Genomic DNA, 23,396 nt, shown 5'->3' on the forward strand with positions numbered 1-23,396 from the left:
CATTTTCCCTCCTAACTTTCCTTCCGATTTGGAAAGAAAGAACAAAATTATTAATTTTCCTTCCACTCCTCTCAAACTCGGGAACACAAAAGAAAATTTTATTTTCCTTTCCTTTCTCTTCTTTTCTCTCAGGACTTTCTTTTCTCTTCTCTTCTCTTCTTTTGTTAAACTCGGGAACGAGGCATAGACGATAATGATTATGTTAGGTGTTGTTTGTTTTGGAAGTTGTTAGATGTCTTTTGTCCTTTTTCAAGTTTGCGAAAGAAAACGTGCACTTGCGAAACGTCTGGCCGCCAGAAAGAAAAAGTGCTCAAAAAAATACTTTTGTAGAAAAACAAACGAGACCTTACTCTTCCTGCATAAATGGTCATAGAAAATAATACCGAAACAAATCACTTAAATGTTCTTATAGACACTTGATGAATCAGATAACCAAATGTGAATGTTGAGAGTGTAGTGAATGGTTTCCGAAAAAAAATCTTAGTGTTTGAATGTTGCGAAAGTTTCAAATATTTTGATTGGGTTCAATTGAAGCCTTCATGTCTAGGTTGGTTCTTGCAAGCGTTTTATGTCGTACTTGTTTCATGGCTTACTTGTACCTTGTATGATGAAACTTGTTAGAGTCTTGATGTAGATAATATGTTATGGGCTATTTTTTTTTAACGATTCTTCATAACCATTTTTTCCCTCGATACACTTACCTCGGGACCCTCTTAAGAAAAAGGAACAAACATTTGTGAGTTATAGAAGGGTTGAGGGTTTGGGATTTAATTTACATGTCATGCATTTCGTGCATATACATTATATATTTTATGATGCTTTATAGTGTTAATAACCGTGTACATATATCATTTGCAATGTTTTCCCCAACCTACTGAAGTTAGCTGAGTTTATAATTTTTGACGAAGAATAGGGTTATAAATTTAATTTTTAGTATGTTCGTTCCTTTTGTCTAGCCCTGATGTAGGATTTCGGTGCCTAACATAGTATTTTTGACATTTGTTTAGATTAGGAGACTTAGTGGAAAATTGATGATAGATCAAGTTAGACATTAGAAGTTGTTTATTTTGATTAAAACATATAAGACAATGTTAACTTTATCGTGTATACTTCCATATTTTAGAATTTAAAATTGTTAAAGATTTTCTGTTTGAGACCTTTTTCTACAAATTGTTTTTCTAAAATGATTTAAACATTTTATTAAATGATTTTAAAATTACCCATAATAGTGTCCTTTCACCTCATTTTAAAGGATCAGCCCAAAGAAAAGTACATTTAACTTTTTGACGCTTCGTCTATTAAAAAATCAAGAGGAGACTCGGTAATTTCAAGGTTTTATCGTCAACATTTCTGATTCGTAGTCTTTTTTTCTTCAGAATTTAGGTGTGATAGTTCTGGAAACAACTCGTTATACTCCCCTATTTGGAAATTGAACAATGGCAGTACTGTCCCTTGCCCTCCAAAAGCTTGTGAAGGTTGTGATTGGAATGTTGGAATTAAGACGAGTATTTCAAGCTAATTAGGTTAAAGAACTTGTTGAAAAGGCTGAGGGGTTAACCGGTAATTTCAATTTGACTGATATTGACTTTGAAGAATCATGTTCAATTTCTCAGCAGACAAAGAAATATTAGCTTGGCTGGAGTAAACAACCACAAACCTATAGAAATCATGGGTGAATCTTGGAGATTATTCAAAGTACATTGCTCTTGTTGGAAGGTTTGGACAAAGTCCGATGCCCATATTTTGGTTACACATATGTGGAATGATTAGACTTTTTATTTACTGTAAGTCCCAATCTATTAGATCCAAATCAGTGATAAAGTGATATTACAATCAATTAGAGTGTAGAAAGAGTACAAATTGAATCAAACCAAGCATGCATACATTTATATCATATAAACGTCAAGTACACCTTGGAAACACACACACACATCATCTTTAGACTGACACAGACTATTTACACCACACACAACAACACACAAGTGTACAGCCGCACACACCCACAATCATATTACAACCACCAAAAACCCTCTAACACCCTACCAAGACCTATACATGAGAATGCCTAGCCCAAACCACTAAATTATAGCCTATCAATCTCCCCCTTGGTTTGCGGATAGCATAGACTTGGTCTTCACTCTTCAGGATTCTCGAACAACTTCAAGTCGGATTTTCCCATGGATCCCATCCATAGCCTTCCATTAATGATTGTGGCGACCATTCCTGTGAACTCTTTAGAAGCGGCCTCCATGACCTATTTTCTGCAAATGATTTGGTGATGAGCCAAGATATGAATGTCTCTTTCTCTGAATCTGAGGAGATCTTGGCAATAATAAGCCTCAGTACTTTTTCGCTATTTTTGAACTTGATGGCAGCAGTCGCAGTTTCATCATCATAGGTCCAAAATTCCATGTTATCAAGATATCCCTCATGAAAGTGTTGAGGGATAGGAATTTCTTTCAGTTGTTTTGTCGCTGGCCATAATATTATCTTCATTGGTTCACCAGATTCAGGATCAATAATATCCTTATCTTTTCTAAACAGGGCTTTTGCAGTTTTCATCTTTGGGAAGTTTTCCCTGGCCTGCCTGTCTAGAAATCGTTTGAAGTTAGTAGCACTGGGATCCTGTGATGGATTGTGAAATGGGGCCCTTGAGAGTTCGACAAGATCAACTTTCGTCCAGGAGTTGAAATCATGGATGTTCTGGTAGTATTCAGGAATTCAGGAATTTCTCTTTACAACCCACATGTTTACCTCATGATCAAAGGCCCACATTTTGATCCCTGAGCGATCACCATACTTATAACCAAACTTTCTCTTTCTAAGATCCGTCACTGTCAATATAGGATCTTTTTCTTTGCGATTTTCGTTCGAGTTCTTCATGAAAAGTAATCCTTCACTTTTATTAGAAGTGACGGTCCTTTTTCAATGTTTGATCGTGATCTGTGATCTTGTATTATCAGGCTCTTTATCAAAAAGATCAACAATGGTTGATGTTCTTGGAGGAGGTTGATTAACAGGAATGTCGCCTTCTGAAGGCTGGATGGGAGCCGTGGGAGGATCTTCAATCCCATGTGGTTGTTGAAAAAGAGACTGGAACTTATCGCCAAACGCTTCAAACAACTTGTTCTTTAACCCAAAATAAAAGGCAGTTAAACAACCAAGATTGGTTTGCAGATTAGTAATCTGCTTTGTCTTTAAAGCATTTTCTTCTTGAAGCTCAACAATATAGTTACCGTGTTGTTCAAGCATTATATCCTTTTCGATGTTCTGTTGTTTCAGAATACCAATTTCTTCTTCAAGTTTAGACATTAAGGTCTTATCTTCCCCTAAACGACCTTCCTCAAAAGATACCCCTTTTCCACATGAGGAAGGTTCTTGATCTTGTTGAGCCAGGTGCTTTGCTGGTCTAATTGATGCTTCATCTAGTGAAGGCCTTGAGGGAGAGTATTCAGGGATAAATGAGGATCCCTCAGCTTTATATATAGATCTCTGGCTTGGTTGGATTATAGGTGGTGTAGAGACTGTTGTAGTGACTAGTGGATGGAGTTGGAAGTTGATCTGGAGTAAGCACACCTGACCTCGAATCAAAACATCTTATTCTTATCGGAGACAGAGAGGTATGCGTCTGTGTCGGACCACTAGAAGATGGTTCGGATGTAGAAGTAGCTGTAACAGAGGGAGGAGTCTCTGAAACTACATCCCTATTACTTGAAGAATCCACCATCAATCCAGATACAGGAGGCATAGTTTTGAGCGCGTCATGAGCAACCCTAGACTTAGTTGCTTTTTGAGCAGCTTCATTGTCATTGAAAAAAAAACCCGTCAGCGAACTCAAAACTTGGATCTAGGTCATGAACATCAAGATCAAAGTTGAGAGGTAATTCTTGATCATTAAGGATGGAGAAGTCCATTCCTTTGAGAAAATCATCATCACCATCATTTTATTCATCATTCCCCTCTTCACTGAAATCACTTTGGATCTTCACATTTTGCATCAGGTCATGTTCTTCTGCCATAAGTGCAGTAGGAGAAGCATGACCTTCCTCGACTTCATTTCCAGTATCCGAGATAACAATCTCCTCGGTCTTAGGTGGGCTTGAAAGGGCGTTGGATTCAGATTGATCATCCTCTCCTTCAAAGATTCCAAACTTTATCAGAGGGAATTTTCCTTCAAAGTTAACCTTTTCAGGTCGATTTTGCTTCATAAGACCAAAGGCACTTGAGCCAATAGACTTGAGATCCAGAGTCTCTCCTCCTCTTTCTAATTCAGGGTGATTGACATTTAAGATGAGTTGCAAGAATCTTGGGTACATGAAGAACGTGTCTCTCTTGTTTCCTTCAATGTTCAAAATCATCTCATTGAAGATAAATTTTGAAAAATTGAAGTCTGTTCCAGAGGCCAAAGCAGCAATGGCTCCGGTGTTGACCAGAGATATCTCATTTGCTCCTGATCTCCGTCCTAAAATACAACTCACAAACACATGAGCCAAGTACTTCCAACATGGAGGTAATAGCTTCTTGAGGGTGGGTGGAAAGGTTCCTTCATAGCGCATCTGGTTCAGAGTCTCTTGAGTGCTGACTAGATCAATCTCCATTGGGAACTCAGACCTGTCACTAATCAACAAAGATTCTCGAATGATCTGTTCGGTGACCAAGACCTTCTTTCCACGCACAGAGGCCTCAAGAAATTTTGCACCCTGATTGTCCTTTTTTACAATTGCGTTGTTCCAGAATTATTTAAACATATTTTGAAAGATGATCAGACTTGAGGTGAGAGTATGAAACAGGCAGCATCTTCGTAATCCATTCACAATGAATTGAAACTCGGAGTGAGCCTCTGGAGGATCAGCAAGGAAAATGGCTAAGTTATGTACTTTAGCGAATTCGGGTCTTGCCATACTGAGCTGAGAAAAATAAACAGAAAGATTCATCAATAATCATCAAATATTTCCCAAAGTTTAATTTGATACAGATTTCATAAAATAAAGTTCAAAAATTTTAGGGCAAATTTGGATGCACAGCCGTACACGTGAAGCAGGACCATACACGAGTATGCGACTGCACACGGGTGTGCGACCGCACACGGTCCAATACTGCCGAAAAAAACTTTCTCCTTCAATTAAGCCCTTAATCCATGGTCGATTAAGCTTAAAAACACTATCATGAGAGTCGAAATGATCATACCTTTGCGATTGTGTGATCGATTTTAAGCAGAAACGAGTTTTTGAAGAATTTTTGGAGAGAGAGAGTGGAAGGGTAGTGTGCGGCCGCTTTTGAAGAAGTGAAAAGGAAAGGAGTGTATGGCCACACACTCCCCTTATATACTCTCTTCCAAAAGCCCAGTCCAACACAATCCCAAACAGATTTTTGACCACGATGCATTTCATGGACTTTAAAAATAAGATAAACTTAAAAATAAAACAAGATAAAACAAAATAAAATAAAATAAAATAAAAATAATTCCTAAAACTAGAAAAATAAAAATAAAAATAAAAATAAAAATGGAAAAATTTGTGATACAGGGATCAAATTTGTTAGACAATCATAATTCACTTATCGATACTTTTGTCTTCATGTTTACATCTAGTCGATTGCCGGTATTGTGGTCCACTTAAACATGAAAGTTTTTGATAGATTTTTGTATTTAATGTAAGTGACAAGTCATTGGATCTTATTAGATAATATTCTTAGAGACCATTCAGCTGACGACGACCAAGGGTATTGTTGTCCACCTAAATTGAGCAGCGAGATCTATAGACAACCTATAAGTGTTCAATTTTAATTGTATTAGAACGTGTTTCCCGCTTCCTGATATACCCCAGTAATCAAGGACTTCCAGAATACTCCTTACATCGGATGATGTGACATCCCCAAAATCTCGGCCAGAAAAGACCGGTTTCATTTAAAAGAGTTGCGGAATTTGTTCCCAAAAACAAAACATGATATAATAGATTTTTATCAAAACATTTCATAATGAAATATAATTTCATTTCATAATCAAAAATCGGGATGTCATGTTCCGATACAGACCATAAAGCATAAACGATAACATTACAAGTCATTCAACAAATATATACATATACAGACTTGTAAACATAACAACATGATGATTCATCCATCTTATGCCCTTGCGCCACTTCCTGTAATACAAATAAACTGAGTGGGTCAGGCTTGGGAGCCTGGTGAGCATATAGGGATTTCAACCAGCAATAAATAATTATATTTACTTTTACCAACCAACAATAATCTAATTACCCATTCCTGTTATCCTCACTTTACGTCCCTAAAACAACATCTATCTCAAGGGACCTAATCTAAGATTTTCATCGGGACGGACATTACTGCAGAGGGGCTTTCTCAACAATAAGTGTCCTAAAGGCAACCATGTGGGGGATAGAGTACACCGGTGAACACATCGTTCACAACAACTACAGGTTATGAGCCTGCTAGCGTTCCACAGGACTGTCTAGAAAGAGTCTGTGGTCGTTATCCATACTCTGCTGAATAACTAGATCAACAACAACAACATCGAGGCCTCTCATCTGTTTATCACACATCAACTATCTGCCCATGTTCTACCCAACATATTAGTAGATAAAAATATATATTTTTTATACATAGTTTAAAACCTATATAGCATTCTCATTCAATACATATTCCAAACAACAGATGAGACACATACACATAACACGTATTTTATAGAGAATAAATCATATCTAAGAGATAGAAGAAAGTGAATATACATTCACACATATAACAACAAAATATACACACAACATATATTTCGTATAAAATACTTCATAACTATGCGTTAGAAGAAACTGACTACACACACCTAATCAGAAGATGATCGGACAACACTACGACTTGTAGAAGTAGTATTCTTCGGTAGATCTGGAAGATCTTCACAAAAACCGGGCTCCTCGCGGGCAGAGCTTCGACTCGGGAATCTCACTTCTCGGGATCTTCAGGACTTCGGAATTTGCTTCGGGACTCGGGAATGATACCGGGGCTTTGGGATATAATTGGCATGCAAACCAAGGCAAAAACTAGAGAGAAAGAAAGAAAAATGGCAAGGAAAATGGCTGATCTCGGTTTCTATTTATAGGGTGCTGGGTCTGGGATTACGCTGGGCGTAACTCCAAGTACGCTGGGCGTACTCAGTACGATGGGCATAATCTTGGTTACGCTGGGCGTACTTTGACGTCACTGCATGCGTCACTTAGTGGCACTCGAGTATTGGCCAGGCAAGTTGCACTCATCCAGCGTACTCAAATTACGCTCGGCGTAATTTGACTTGTCGAACTTCTAAATTGCGTAACTTTCGCATACGAGCTCCGTTTTCGACGTTCTTTATATATCCATGCGTAGGTCAGACCATACTCTACAAATTTCATTTAGACTCTGTCGGCTAATTTTTACTTTTATTTTTATTCTTTATTTTTTGTAGGCTGGGACAGAAAAACTTTGTTAGAAATTCATAACTTCTTCGTCCGACGTCCGTTTTCGTCTGACTTTTCACCAATGCACTACCATCGACGAAATCTTCGATTCTCGTTTAGAAAGTTTCGGCTAAAACTCGCTCGATCTCAATTCAAACTTTTGGGCTGTCTACTACTAAGCTGAAACTTGAAAAAATCATAACTTCCTCACACGAAGTCAGATTAAGGCGTTCTTTTTATGCACGCTCTCGGTTCAACATTATCTACATCTTTCGTCTTGATCACTAAGGCTAAATATCACTCCTTTGTAAATTCACTATTTACGTCACGCTGTGCCACACCTGTTTTGTCGCGAAACTTCGACAGTTCATAACCTCTTCGTTATAACTCCGATTTCAGCATTCTTTATATTTTCGGAAACCTCGTCTCAACCACTACATCTTCGTGCATCGATATCGGGTTTTTATAACATTTCATTTTCACGCTTATTTTTATTCTTGATTAAATCAAATCACATAATTAAGCATATAAGTATAAAACACATAATTCGCAAATATTACATTCTTATTATTTCGAATGGGTTACAAAGGTTAACCTAGACTATTACATTGCTAAAAATGGAAAGCCCATAAACACGGGCGTTACAATTCTCTCCACCTTAGAATGATTCCGTCCCCGGAATCACACATCAACAAACAAATGCGGGTAGCGACTCATCATGTCACACTCCGTCTCCCAGGTGAGATTTGGCCCATTCATGTGTTTCCATCAGACAAGCACTAATTTGACCATCTTGCGTCGCAACTTCTTAGTCTTTCGGTCAACGATTGCCTCTGGTTCTTCAATCAACCTTTTGTTCTCATCGATTCTCAACTCCGAAAGTGGAATCATATCGGGAAGTTCTCCCGTGAACTTCCTTAAATAACATACGTGAAATGTTTTATGAATCCCATTCAGTTCTTCTGGTAGTTCGAGCTTGTAAGCTTGGTTCCCAATCCTCTGAAGAACTTTAAACGGTCCAATAAACCTTGGACTTAATTTTCCCCTTTTACCAAATCTTATAAGTCCCTTCCAGGGTGAGACTTTAAGCAAAACCGAATCTCCAACTTCAAAAGTCATTGGTCTTCGCTTGTTGTCAGCATAGCTCTTTTGATGATCTTGAGCTGCTAACATTCTCTCCCTAATTATTTTCAACTTTTCAGTAGTTTGATGGACTATCTCTGGTCCCATAAACTGCTTTTCCCCAGCCTCAAGTAAACAAGACCGCGTACGACACTTCTGTCCGTACAAAGCTTGATAAGGTGCCATCTTAATGCTCGAGTGGAAACTATTATTGTAGGAAATTTCTACCAAAGGTAAATGTTCATCCCAATTACCTTGGAATTCCAGGGTACATGCTCTCAGCATATCTTCAAGTGTTTGTATCGTTTGTTCGCTCTGAACATCAGTCTGTGGATGGTAAGCTGTACTCAAACACAACTTGGTACCCAATTCCTCTTGTAGACTTTTCCAAAATCATGAGGTGAAACAGCTCTCACGATCTGACACAATCGTTAATGGAACACCATGAAGCCTCGCAATTTACTTCACGTAAGAATTCACAAGCTTATCCATAGACCATTTCTCATTGGCTGCTATGAAATGCGCACTCTTAGTGAATCGATCAACGACCACCCAAATCATGTCGTGACCACTTTTCGTTCTGGGCAGTTTTGTGACAAAATCCATAGCAATGTCTTCCCACTTACCCATAGGCATAGGTAATGGTTCTAAACTCCCGTACGGTTTCTGATGTTGTGTCTTTACTCTCGAACAAGTCACACACTCGGCCACATACTTTGCAACATCAAGCTTCATCGTCGGCCACCAATAGTAGGGTTTCAGGTCCCTATACATTTTAGTGCTACCAGGATGAATCGAGTACATGGTTTTGTGAGCTTCTTCCATAAGAAGATCTCTGACTTCTCCTGTCTTAGGTATCCAAATCCGATATTGGAACACCTTTAGTCCATGATTGTTTATACCGAACACCAACGTCTTGCCCAAACATTCCTCCTATCGGTCATTCTTCTCAGAAGCTTCCTCTTGATCTTTCTTAATACTTTCAATAATGGTCGAGACAACTTCTATTCTCAACGCTCTTGGCCTTTTTCTATCAAGATTGACTTTCCGACTGAGAGCATCAGCAACAACATTAGCTTTACCGGGGTGGTAAAGTATCTCACAGTCGTAGTCTTTAAGTAATTCTAGCCAGCGTCGTTGCCTCATATTTAATTCTTTCTGACTAAAGTGATATTGGAGACTCTTATGATCAGTGAAAAGTTTGCACTTCGTGCCATAGAGGTAATGCCTCCATATTTTTAGAGCGAAAACTAGCGCTGCCAACTCCAAATCATGAGTCGGGTAGTTCTTTTCATGCTCTTTCAGCTGTCGAGACGCATATGCGATCACCTTTTCCCTTTGGGTCAAAACACAACCCAACCCAACACCTGACGCATCGCTATAAACAGTGAAGTCTTCAACTCCATCGGATAGAGATAAAATCGGTGCCTCACATAACTTCTTCTTTAGTAACTCGAAAGCTTCTATGTGCTTATCATTTGAAGCATAAACAGCTCCTTTGTGGGTCAAAGCTGTTAAGGGACTAGCAATCGAGGAAAAGCCTTGGATAAACCTTTGGTAATATCCGACTAATCCCAAAAAGCTTCGGATCTCCGTGGGACTTTTCGGTTGTTCCCACTTCATCACAGCTTCAATCTTTGCTGGATCAACCATTATCCCTTCTTGGTTGACCACGTGACCCAAGAATTGGACTTCTCTAATCCAAAAATCACATTTGGAGAACTTTGCATACAACTTCTCCTTCTTCAAGACTTCCAAAACTTCTCATAAGTGTCTACCATGCTCCTCCTGGCTTTTCGAGTAAATCAGAATGTCATCTATGAACACTATCACAGATTTATCAAGGAACGGATTACAAACCCTGTTCATTAAATCCATGAATGCTGTTGGAGCATTGGTTAGTCCAAACGACATAACCAAGAACTCGTAGTGTCCATATCGCGTTCTGAATGCAGTTTTCTTTATATCCTGCTCTTTCACCTTTAGCTGATGATATCCTGACCTCAGGTCGATCTTTGAAAAATAACTTGAACCTTGTAGTTGATCGAACAGGTCATCAATCCTCGGCAACGGATATCTATTCTTTATTGTTGCCTTGTTCAACTCTCTATAATCGATGTACATTCTCATACTTCCATCTTTCTTCTTCACGAATAACACTGGAGCTCCCTAGGGTGATGAACTAGGTTTAATGAAACCTTTGTCCAATAACTCCTGAAGTTGCATCATCAACTCCTTCATCTCCGTCGGTGCTAATCGATAAGGTGCTTTTGCTATAGGCGTCGTCCCTGGTAACAAGTCTATTCTAAGCTCCACTTGTCTATCAGGTGGTAATTCGGGAAGATCTTCGGGAAATACTTCCGGATAATCACACACGATAGGAATGCTCTGCATCTCCTTTTTCTCCTTCTTTGCATCAATCACAAATGCCAAATATGATGTACATCCTTTGGCCAAACACTTTTTGGCTTTCATTAGCATCAATCACAAATGCCAAATATGATGTACATCCTTTGGCCAAACACTTTTTGGCTTTCATTAGAGAAATGATCCCAGAACTCACTCTGCGTTTGTCCCCATACACCATAAATGACTCTTTCCCTGGCGGGTTTACCTTGACTATCTTCTTTCTACATAATATCTCGGTGTCATTGGCGTTAAGCCAATCCATTCCCAAAACGATGTCGAAACCGTTAAGTTCGATAGGCAATAATTCCTCGTGGAACTTATTCCCATTCAACTCAATTAAGATGTTTTTCATACGATGGCTAACAGGTACAAACTTGCCACTAACAACTTTGACTAATAAAGCATTATCTAGTATATCGACAGGCAAAGCTAGTTTTCTACCAAATTCATGCGATATAAAGGAGTAGTTGGATCTAGAATCAAATAAAATTTTCGAAGGCAATTTGTTTACGAGAAAGGTACCTGAAGCGACATCAGCTTCATCCTTAGCAGCCTCCAGTGTCATCTGGAATGGTCTCGCCTTCAGCTTTGGCAGCATGTTGGGTTTTGCTGCCTCTTTCTTTTTCGGAAAATCTCTTGAGATGTGCCCCTCCTCACCACACCCATAGCAGAATTTCTTGGTGAGGGTGCATTCATTGGCATAATGCCCTGGCTTTCCACATTTGAAGCATGTGACCACTTCCCAATCACATTTCCCATGATGCTTCTTCTTACACTTGTCGCACCATTTTGCTTCGCCTCCTCCACCTCCTCTCGAACTAGGCTTCACGAATTTACCCTTTTTGCTGGACCCCGAGGGTCCATCGCTTTTCCTATTTTCACCAACCTCTAACCTCTCCAGACCTTTCTCCCTGATCTGGGTCTCAACATTTCTATCAGCCCAGATGGCGGCTTTCAATATGATTGCTTTCTTAACCATTGGACCCCGAGGGTCCATCGCTTTTCCTATTTTCACCAACCTCTAACCTCTCCAGACCTTTCTCCCTGATCTGGGTCTCAACATTTCTATCAGCCCAGATGGCGGCTTTCAATATGATTGCTTTCTTAACCATTGGACCATAGTCCGCTGGTAGTTCGAGGGAAAACTTGTTGACCTTAGAGAGTTCTGTTGGTACTAAATATGGGATAAGCTTCATCTTTTCTATGAAACTAGCAGCGTATTCAGTAACACTCAATTTCCCCTTCAAGTTCTGAAACTCATTATTGATTTCCAGAAGGTCCTGCTCGGAGCAGTATTGCAGTTTCAGTTGTTCCACAAAGTCTTCCCAAGACATTTTGCTCGCTTCTCCCTTGGGCATAGAGTTAGCTAATAACTTCCACCAACTCAACACGCCAGATTTTAGCAGAGGGATTGCAAGAGAGGTCTTCTGCCTGTTGCTGCATTCGCAACTTTTAAACATTGTCTCCATTTTGGAGATCCAGTCCATAACTTGCACCGGCGTCAGGATTTCGGATAGACATGGTGGTTTGGATGCCATGAAATCCTTGTACTTACACCCACGCCCATCATTTCCTCCATACTGGTTGTTGTGTCTAACCACCGGTGGGTCGTCTTAACCAATGATCCCACTAAAGTTTCCTCCTTTAGACTGCCCTCCATTCTCCTCAGGCTCTTCCACTTGAATTGATGGTTCTTCACGATTCTGCCTAAGCAGACGTCTTGTTTCTTCCATCTGACGATCCAACATCGTTTGAATCATCATTTGTACACCAGCCATTATTATCGTCTCAGGTGCAACAGCTACAACAGTTATTTGCTCAATCGCAGGTGGTTGATTTTTGTTTTCATCAGCATTCCCCACTCTATTCCTCGTTCTCACCGTTTTTGATCTATACACCGAATAAGGTGAAATTAGATCCTCATTCACGATAGATATTCAAGTCATCCTTATCGCTCCGAAACGTTTACATGTTAGTTCTAATATCGTAACCATACGCTTAGAATCCTACACACATAAGGTTTCCAGATCCGGTCGGCAACAGACCATAGATCCAAACAAATAATATCATATATGGCAACATATAACATTTAGCACATAAAAGCATTTTAGGCAACTTCCTAAAATAAACTAGTGCTCGTGTCTAAATACCATAGACACACATCCCACAATCTCCACTTAGCATTCTAAGTTTAAGTCTAGAAATCCTACAAATTCCTAGTTCGCTTAAACTAATGCTCTCATACCAACTGTGACATCCCCAAAATCTCGGCCAGAAAAGACCGGTTTCATTTATGCTTTTTAAACATTTTCAGAGTAAATTATTTTGATTTAAAAGAGTTGCGGAATTTGTTCCCAAAAACAAAACATGATAAAATAGATTTTTATCAAAACATTTCATAAAGAAATATAATTTCATTTCATAATAAAAAATAGGATGTCATGTTCCGATACAGACCATAAAGCATAAACGATAACATTACAAGTCATTCAACAAATATATACATATACAGAATTGTAAACATAACAACTTGATGATTCATCCATCTTATGCCCTTGCGCCACTTCCTGTAATACGAATAAACTGAGTGAGTCAGGCTTGGGAGCCTGGTGAGCATATAGGGATTTCAACCCGCAATAAATAATTATATTCACTTTTACCAACCAACAATAATCCGATTAACCATTCCCGTTATCCTCACTTTACGTCCCTAAAACAACATTTATCTCAAGGGACCTAATCTAGGATTTTCATCGGGATGAACATTACTGTAGAGGGGCTTCCTCAACAATAAGTGTCCTAAAGGCAACCATGTGGGGGATAGAGTACACCGGTGTACACATCGTTCACAACACCTACAGGTTATGAGCCTCCTAGCGTTCCACAGGACTGTCTAGAAAGAGTCTGTGGTCGTTATCCATACTCTGCTGAATAACTAGATCAACAACAACAACATCGAGGCCTCTCATCTGTTTATCACACATCAACTAGTTCTACCCAACATATTAGTAGATACAAATATATATTTTTTATACATAGTTTAAAACCTATATAGAATTCTCATTCAATACATATTCCAAACAACAGATGAGACACATACACATAACACGTATTTTATAGAGAATAAATCATATCTAAGAGATAGAAGAAAGTGAATATACATTCACACATATAACAACAAAATATACACACAACATATATTTCGTATAAAATACTTCATAACTATGCGTTAGAAGAAACTGACTACACACACCTAATCAGAAGATGATCGGACAACACTACGACTTGTAGAAGTAGTATTCTTCGGTAGATCTGGAAGATCTTCACAAAAACCGGGCTCCTCGCGGGCAGAGCTTCGACTCGGGAATCTCACTTCTCGGGATCTTCAGGACTTCGGAATTTGCTTCGGGACTCGGGAATGATACCAGGGCTTTGGGATATAATTGGCATGCAAACCAAGGCAAAAACTAGAGAGAAAGAAAGAAAAATGGCAAGGAAAATGGCTGATCTCGGTTTCTATTTATAGGGTGCTGGGTCTGGGATTACGCTGGGCGTAACTCCAAGTACGCTGGGCGTAATATTGGTTACGCTGGGCATACTTTGATGTCACTGCATGCGTCAGTTAGTGGCACTCGAGTATTGGTCAGGCAAGTTGCACTCATCCGAGTACGCTGGGCGTACTCAAATTACGCTCGGCGTAATTTGACTCATCGAACTTCTAAATTGCGTAACTTTCGCATACGAGCTCCGTTTTTGACGTTCTTTATATCAACGCGTAGGTCAGACCATACTCTACAGCTTTCATTTAGACTCCGTCGGCTAATTTTGACTTTGATTTTTATTATTTATTTTTAGTAGGCCGGGACAGAAAAACTACGTTAGAAATTCATAACTTCTTCGTCTGACGTCTGTTTTCGTCTGTCTTTTCACCAATGCACTACCATCGACGAGATATTCGATTCTCGTTTAGAAAGTTTCGGCTAAAACTCGCTCGATCTCAATTCGAACTTTTGGGCTGTCTACTACTAAGCTGAAACTTCGAAAAATCATAACTTCTTCGTACGAAGTCAGATTAAGGAATTCTTTTTATGCACAATTTGGGTTCAACATTATCTACGTCTTTTGTGTTGATCACTAAGGCTAAATATCACTCCTTCGTAAATTCAGTATTTACGTCACGCTGTGCCACACCTGTTTTGTCGCGAAACTTCGACAGTTCATAACCTCTTCGTTATAACTCGGATTTCAGCATTCTTTATATTTTCGGAAACCTCGTCTCAACCACTACATCTTCGTGCATCGATATCGGGTTTATATAACATTTCATTTTTACGCTTATTTATATTCTTGATTAAATCAAATCACATAATTAAGCATATCAGTATAAAACACATAATTCACAAATAATACATTCTTATTATTTCAAATGGGTTGCAAAGGTTAACCTAGACTATTACATTGATAAAAATGGCAAGCCCATAAACACGGGCGTTACAGATGAGCAGACAATTATTGAGAAAGAAGTCAGATTCAGAATGCATATGTTGTACACTCAGGTCGGATCTCTTCCAATCACGTAGAGAGTGAAACATATGACTAACAAGAGATTAGAGGGATTGAGAGATAGAAGATTGCATATGCTGTGTACCAGGTTGGATTGTTACTCACACAAAGGAGACAACATATGACTAACAGATAGGAAGAATAGCATAAAAGAAGATGCAGAGAGACAGAGTTGGATATGTTACAATCCAGGTCGGATCTTTCGATCACACAGAGGAAGTAACATATGACTGACAGTAAGAAAGAAAGAAAATAACTTTCTACAGACCTAATTTATCGGAATTCCCCAGTTACCCCATCAATACCGGAATTAAGGACAAAGTATGCACATCGAGGAAAAGTCAATCCACAGTTCTAAATACAGATCATTAAGTGTATCCGCAGATTCCCATGTATATCTCTCTGCTCAACCTACCCAAGCGTTGTATTGTCAGACTGAATAGCACTATCTAGGTCAAAATTTGTCAAGTCTCTAAGCTACTTAAGTTCATTTGATCCTAGTCAAGTCCATTTTGAAAAACTTTCATGTCTACCGGCACATCGAACACAGATCTAAGACAATTTGACTTTGGTACCTTACATAGATTCAGATTGTCTGTTATCACATGTTTATTTCACTTCCTTACACATCCCCTACAAACAAGAACTATTAGCGACATATATTTTTTTGTTTTTCTGATTTCAAATTTTTGTTTGGTTTTTGATTATTTCCCCCCCCTAAATTTGTGCATGGGTGAGAATGGAATGAAAATGTACAAATTTAAACTATGCTAAAACAAACAAGACAAAACAAAGAAATTAGTCCTCAAAACGTATCATTTTCAAAAAGATCACAAGCACATCGAATCGAGCTTTATTAAACAACTTTGTGAACAAATCCGCCACATTATTTGCAGTGGGAACCTGTTCCATCCGAATGAGCTAACGCTCATAACAATCTATGATGAAATGAATTTTGATGTCAATGTGCTTGGTTTTCGAGTGTTGGACTGGATTTTTAGTGATCTGAATGGCAACCTCATTATCACATAAGATAGGGGTTTCTAAATAATTCAAACTGTAATCCAACAAATGATGTTGGATCCATACAACTTGAGATAACAAGAAGAGGCAGCAACATATTCCGCTTCTGCTGTTGAGGTTGAGACCGTGTGCTGTTTCTTGCACTGCCAAGACACCAGCCGATCACCAAGGAATTGACATCCTCCTGATGTAGATTTCCTGTCAAGCTTACAACCTCCATAATTACTGTCAACGAATGCATATAAATCAAATTCAGAATTTTTCAGATACCAAAGACCCAAATTTGGGCTGCCTTTGAGATACCGAAAAATTCTTTTGACAGCAATAAGATGTGAAAGTTTCGGATTAGCCTGACATCGAGCGCATTGACAAACTGCAAACATGATATCTGGACGGCTTGCAGTTAGATACATCAACGAACCGATCATCGATATGTAGTGAGTTTGATCTACGGATTCACCATTAGTATCTGGAGTCAGCAGGGGTCTCTCAGCTATTGGCGTCAAGGCAGGTTTTGCTTCTTGAAACCCGAACTTCTCAAGTATATCCTCCACATACTTTACGTGATGGAGCAGGATTCCGGTTGATCTTTGTTGGACCTGAAGCTCCAAAAACATGGTCATCTCACCCAATGAGCTCATCTCGAACCTCTTTTTCATCACTCCTTCAAACTCCTTGCATAGCTGTGGACACGTAGACCCGAAAATGATGTCATCAACATAGATTTGCACCAAGATTTGATCTGTACCAACATTCTTTATGAACAAGGTTTGGTCGACTGTTCCTCGCGAGTAGCCATGCTCGGGCAAATGCTTTGTGAGAGTTGCATACCATGCTCTATGAGCTTGATGCAATCCATACAGAGCCTTGTCTAATTTGTAGACATGGTTGGGAAACTTCGAGTTAACGAACCCTGGGGGTTGAGCAAAATAGATTTCTTCCTTAACCTTGCCATACATGAAAGTAGTCTTGACGTCTATATGATATACTGTGAAGTTCATGTAGGAAGCATAAGCAAGGAAGATACGAATAGCCTCTAAGCGGGCTACCAGAGCATAGACTTCAGTGTAATTATCCCTCGATCTGTCTGAACCCACGAACGACCAGCCTGGCCTTATTTCGTACAATTATCCCTGAATCATCCTGCTTATTATGAAAGACCCAACGTGTGTCAAGAGACTTCTTGCCCTTGGGTAACTTAACTAGCTTCCAAACCCCAAGTTTTTCAAATTGATTCAGCTCTTCAAGCATATCATCTACCCAGCTGGGCTCATTCAAAGCCATTTCTACATTCTTTGGCTCAATTTGAGAGATAAAGCAATAATAGAGACATGTATTGACATCTCCACTCTGACTTCTTATTTTCACACCATCGCCCAGCTGGCCAATGTCATTCTCGATCGGATGATCGCGTTGAATACGAGAGGGGATCTCCTGGCTGATATCATTGAGTGAAACGGGAAGATTATGAATGTTGATAGCTCCATCATTTGATGAATGTTCCACATCAGATGAACCTATCTCATTTGATGTATCTGCTACAAACTCAATAGCAATTTGTTCAGGAAAGAGTAGTTCCATGAAATTTGAGGTAACAGTGGAAGTATCTCTAGACATAAAATCTCTTTCAACAGGAGTAAGAGGTGTAGCATCAGCATCTGGAGCATCATGTTGAGCGTGAGATTCTGGACTAGTAAGTGGAACAAATGACTCCCCCTAAGGAATTGAAGAGGTAACCAGTGGAGGTCTGTAAACAACTGCTTCATCTTCATCTTCAGGAGCAACCTTCGAACCAGATGAAGAAACAAATGAACCATCTGAATGCACATTGAGTGATTTAAACAATGATGTGTAATCAATCAACCAATCGGGTCCCACTCTAGCATCCGTTTCATTCTCCTCCAACCAACGCACATCAAAGGATTCCACAATTTGCTTTGTCTTCTTGTTGTAGACCCTATATGCAGTGCGAGAAGCATACCCCACAAATAACAATAATCAACTTTGGCATTAAATTTAGGGTTGGACTCCAGGTGAAGTAGGGTGCAAGGTAACCAAATACTCGGAAGTGGCTGACTGATGGCTTGTGTCCATAAAAAATTTCGTACAGAGTCTTCATCTGGGCTTTGTTGATCAATACACGATTCTGAACATAGCATGCAGTGTTGATCGCCTCAGCCCAAAAGAAAACAGGAAGTTTGGAATCACAGAGCATCGTCCTTGCAATGTCTTGCAGTGTTTGATTTCTCCGCTCAGCAACACCATTTTGTTGAGGTGTGCGAACGGAACTATATTGACGCACAATTCCCTTTTCTGCGCAGAAGTGATCAAGAACAACATTCTTGAATTTTGTTCCATTATCAGTTCGAAGCGCCTTCACCCGGTGGTTCGTTTGATTCTCAATCATTACAATAAACTTCTTGATCAGATCAACAATTCCAACTTTGTTGGATAAGAAGAAGGCCCATGTAAAACGCAAGAAATCATCTATCACAAGAGGACAATATGAATTTCTTTTGATGCTTAGAACATTGACCGGACCAAATAATTCCATGTGTAACAACTGAGTTAACTAGTTTTGGCAAATGCGGTTTTCTGTGATGTTTGCCCAGGGCACAAGACAAACATTTTTCAAACGTTATGGAGTCACTGACGGGAAGACCACAGACCATTTCATTTTTCGAAAGATGATTCAGATTCTTTGAATTGGCATGCCCAAGTCTTCGATGCCACAACATAGCATTTTGTTCGGAGACCTTCGAAAAGAGGCAAGTGACTTGATCAGGGACGTTGCTATCCATGTCAATTATGTAGGCATTTACATCCTGCTTTGATTTTACAAGGATCCATTCTTCCGGGATGACAATGCTAGGCTTTAAGATCAGACATTCCTTATAAGTGAAGTGGGTTGAATAACCTTTGTCACAAATTTGAGATACACTTAACATGTTATGCTTTAACTCGGGAGCATAGTTAACGTTCTCGAAACTTCGCACTCCATTAGGCACGGTTCCTTTCTAATTGATCTTACCACCTTCTCCACCCGCAAAGGAAACAAACCCCCCATTAAAAGTCTGAATGTTGTTCAATTGGGAGATGTCTCCAGTCATATGTCGGGAACAACCGCTGTCGACATACCAAGGTCCGACGACATTCCTCCGCAACTCTCCCTGCAAAATGAGCGGGATCATTTAGATTTGGGAACCCAGGTCATCTCTTTCCTAGGTTGACCCATCAGATTCACAAATTTATCCTTTAAAATTTCAACTTGGAATCATCATGTAAAGTACTTTCAGAGGATGAAGATGATTGGTTGGAAGTTAATTTGGGCATCCACTGATATGTAGGTTTAGGTGGTTTTGAAATAGTTTTCTTTTCAGTTTGCATTGAGCGCTCGGATTTTCTACTAGGAGTGATTGAAGATCCAGAACCGCTCTCTGATAAAATCGATCTCGGCAGAGCCTTGTTCGATTTTGGCAAACTGTTATGACTTTGTTATTAAAAACCTGTTTATTCCTTTGAAAAACTGCCATTTTCTTGTTTTGATCATCCTTCCAATAATTATCTCGAGAATGAGTTCTAGAGGACTTTCTAGTAAAAGACCTTCCTCTAGTTTTGTTCTCTCCTCTTGGAGACAGATAATGTACAAAATTCATATTTGGACAATTTCTAGCTATATGACCATCAATACCACAATTAAAACCAATCTGCTTATTATTATTAAAACTGGTATTGCCCTTTGATTTATTTTCTTTAATGACACCTTTACTTTTCCTACAAGAACATGTGCAAGAAACAGATTGTACGATAAGTGAAGGTGCATCAGATGGTGTGACATGTGGAATTGGTGTGTTTTCATTAGAAGCAACACAAACATCAGAATTTTCAAATAACTCATCAAACACTTAAAAAAAATTTAATTAAGTATCAACAGGTGCAGATGTATCACAAAAAACATTGTCATTTTTAACATCAGAAACAATAAATTCTTTATTTGGAACAAAAACATCAGGTTCATAATCAGTTTTGCTATCAGAAACAGATCCTTCAACTTCGTGCTTTGACTGATCTAAGGATTGATCTGCAGGGGAAGTAGAAATGTTAGTATTTTCAACATTAATAAATCCTCCGGAAAGAAAGCCAGATGGCTTGCCATAAACCTTGAATGGTTCGTTGGCAATTTCCTCATTAGTTAAAGGGTGATACTGTAAGTCCCCAAAATTGCTTGTGTATCAATCAGATCCAATTGATGGTGTGGAATCCCAATCAATTGGATGATGTCAGATTAAATAGAAGAGAAGCAGAAGAAGAATAACTTGAATCTAATGATGTATTGATGATATGAATTATGATCCTTACAATAGATTCTCTCTGACACACACTTCTCTAGTTTCTCTCTCTTCTCTAGCCTTCTTCTTTTTCTTCACCGTACACTCACATGCACTCCTCTATTTATATGGGCCTCCAGCCATACACATGTGTACAGCCGCACACCCTGTGTACGGCCATACACAGGGTGTGCGGCCGTACACACAAACCGCAAACACATACAACATTACATAAAATATATATTTTCCTAGAAAAGCAAAGTATAAACCATATTTTTGACCCAACAATCTCTCCCTTGGTTTATAACTTTCTTTTCTAATTGACACAACAAGCTCCCCCTAAAAAGTAGCTGGCATTTTCTTGTTAATCTTCATTGGGAGCTTGGCTTCAGCATTAATCTTTGATTTCTTCACAGCGTCAAGATGAACTTGATGAATCTTCATGAATGACTTCATCTCGAGCGGTTGGGCTTTTCTTCAAGATTTGACTCTGAACGTACATTGGGTGAGGAGGCTTGATGTACAGATTCTTGAAAGATAGCGCTTCAGCTTGAGAGTCTACAAAGAGAAAAAATCTTCTGGATCACTTCAGCAGGTACAAAGATAGTAGCAGATTGATTGAGGAGGTTTCAATGCAATCTGTGACATAATCTTCAAGTACAGCTTCACCATGCTTCTGGGGTTGACAGATTGAATGTCGAAAGAATAATCTTCATTTCTTGCTCCTTCGAATGTGAATTCTTCGATGCTCACGGACAAGGATTTGGCTCAGAAATCTTCAACACAAACTCCATGAGTTTTATCTATACCTGAAATCACTTTTCAAGACAAAACAAAACTAAAAGAAAACTTAGCACACAAATGAAAACATAAACAAAAAATATTTTTGGATTTTTGATTTTTCTGAACAAGAAATAAAACAGAAATAACACTATTTTTGGATTTTTAAATTTTTCTGATTTTTCTTTGATTTTTTTTTGATTTTTGAATTTTTCTGATTTTTTTTTTAATTTTTAATTCTCCCCTAATATTTAAATTAGAAGAAACTATGACAAATTTAACAAAAATAAAAATGATATCTAACTTTAAGAGAGATTTGGGATCAAAGTTTTTAGACAACCTTTATCCACTTATCGGTACCTTTCATATTCACATCTTTGTCTGGTTGATCGTCGGTATTGTTGTCCACTTAAACACAAAAAATTGTGACAAATTTAGGACATACTATTTTTTACAAGACATGTGAACTTAAGTTCCTAAAAATTATATCTGATCCTAATTTCTTAGATACTATATCTTAAGTACCATTCATCTGATGACGACCAGGGATATTGTTATCCACCTAAATTGAGCAGCGAGATCTATAGACAATCTGTATGTGTTCAATTTTAAGTTTACTAGAACGTGTTTCCCGCTTCCTGATATGCCCCGGCCATCAAGGACTTCCAGAGTACTCCTTACACCGGGTGAGCAGACAACCATTCAGAGAGAAGATAGATTCAGAATTCTATTACTTATTACTTATTACTTCAGAGGGGTTGAGAAGTAGAAGGTTGCATATGCTGTGTACCAGGTCGGATTAGAAGTCGCGCAGAGGAGACAGCATATGGCTAACAGATAAGAAGTCTTTCACATATATAACCTGCAGAGAAATAGAGTTGCATATGTTGTGTACCAGGTCGGATTGGAAGTCGCACAAAGGAGACAACATATGACTAACAGACGGAAAGAAAGAAAATGATATTCTACAGACCTAATTTATCGTAATTTACCAGTCGCCCCATCCAACCGGAATTAAGGACAGAATCCACACATCGAGGAAAAGTTAAGCCACGTTTCCAAGTACGGGTTCAATTATTGTGACAAGTAGATTCCCATATATATCTCCCTGCTCAACCTATCCGAGCGTCGTATTGTCAGGCTGAACAGATCTAACTAGGTCAAGATTTGTCAAGTCTATAAATTTCCTAAGTTCAACTCTGCCTAGTCATGTCCATTTAGAATCTTTCATGCCTACCGACACATCAAACCAGAGCATAGACCCTTCAACTTTGGGTACGTTACCCAGACTCAGGTTGCCTGTTATCACATAATCATATCACTTCCCAAAACATCTCCTTCAAGCACATTCTATAACCAACATAATTTTTTTTATTTTTCTGATTTTCTAACGTTTTTGGATTTTCTAATTTTTATGTTTTTGGATTTTCTAATTTTTTTATTTTTGTTTTAAAATTTTAAAATTTTTGTTTTGTTTTTATTTCTCCCCCTAAATTTGTGCATAAGAGAGAAACGAAAGTAAATGCGAAAATTTAAACTATCCTAAAACAAAAATTAGTCTTTAAAGCGAATCAGGTTAAGAAAAACTCAGGAGTATAGAGAAGAAAACGCAAACCGTAAGTCACTGATTGAATTTGCATCCAAAAGGTCTGAGAACAGCACGCGTAAACTCAGAACAGATACGAAAATTCTTCATATCGTTAAGCACAAACCCCGTTTGTGATCT

This window comes from Lactuca serriola, chromosome 7, assembly GCF_051521515.1.
Source record: "Lactuca serriola cultivar US96UC23 chromosome 7, Lser_US96UC23_V15, whole genome shotgun sequence".
Taxonomy (NCBI): domain Eukaryota; kingdom Viridiplantae; phylum Streptophyta; class Magnoliopsida; order Asterales; family Asteraceae; genus Lactuca; species Lactuca serriola.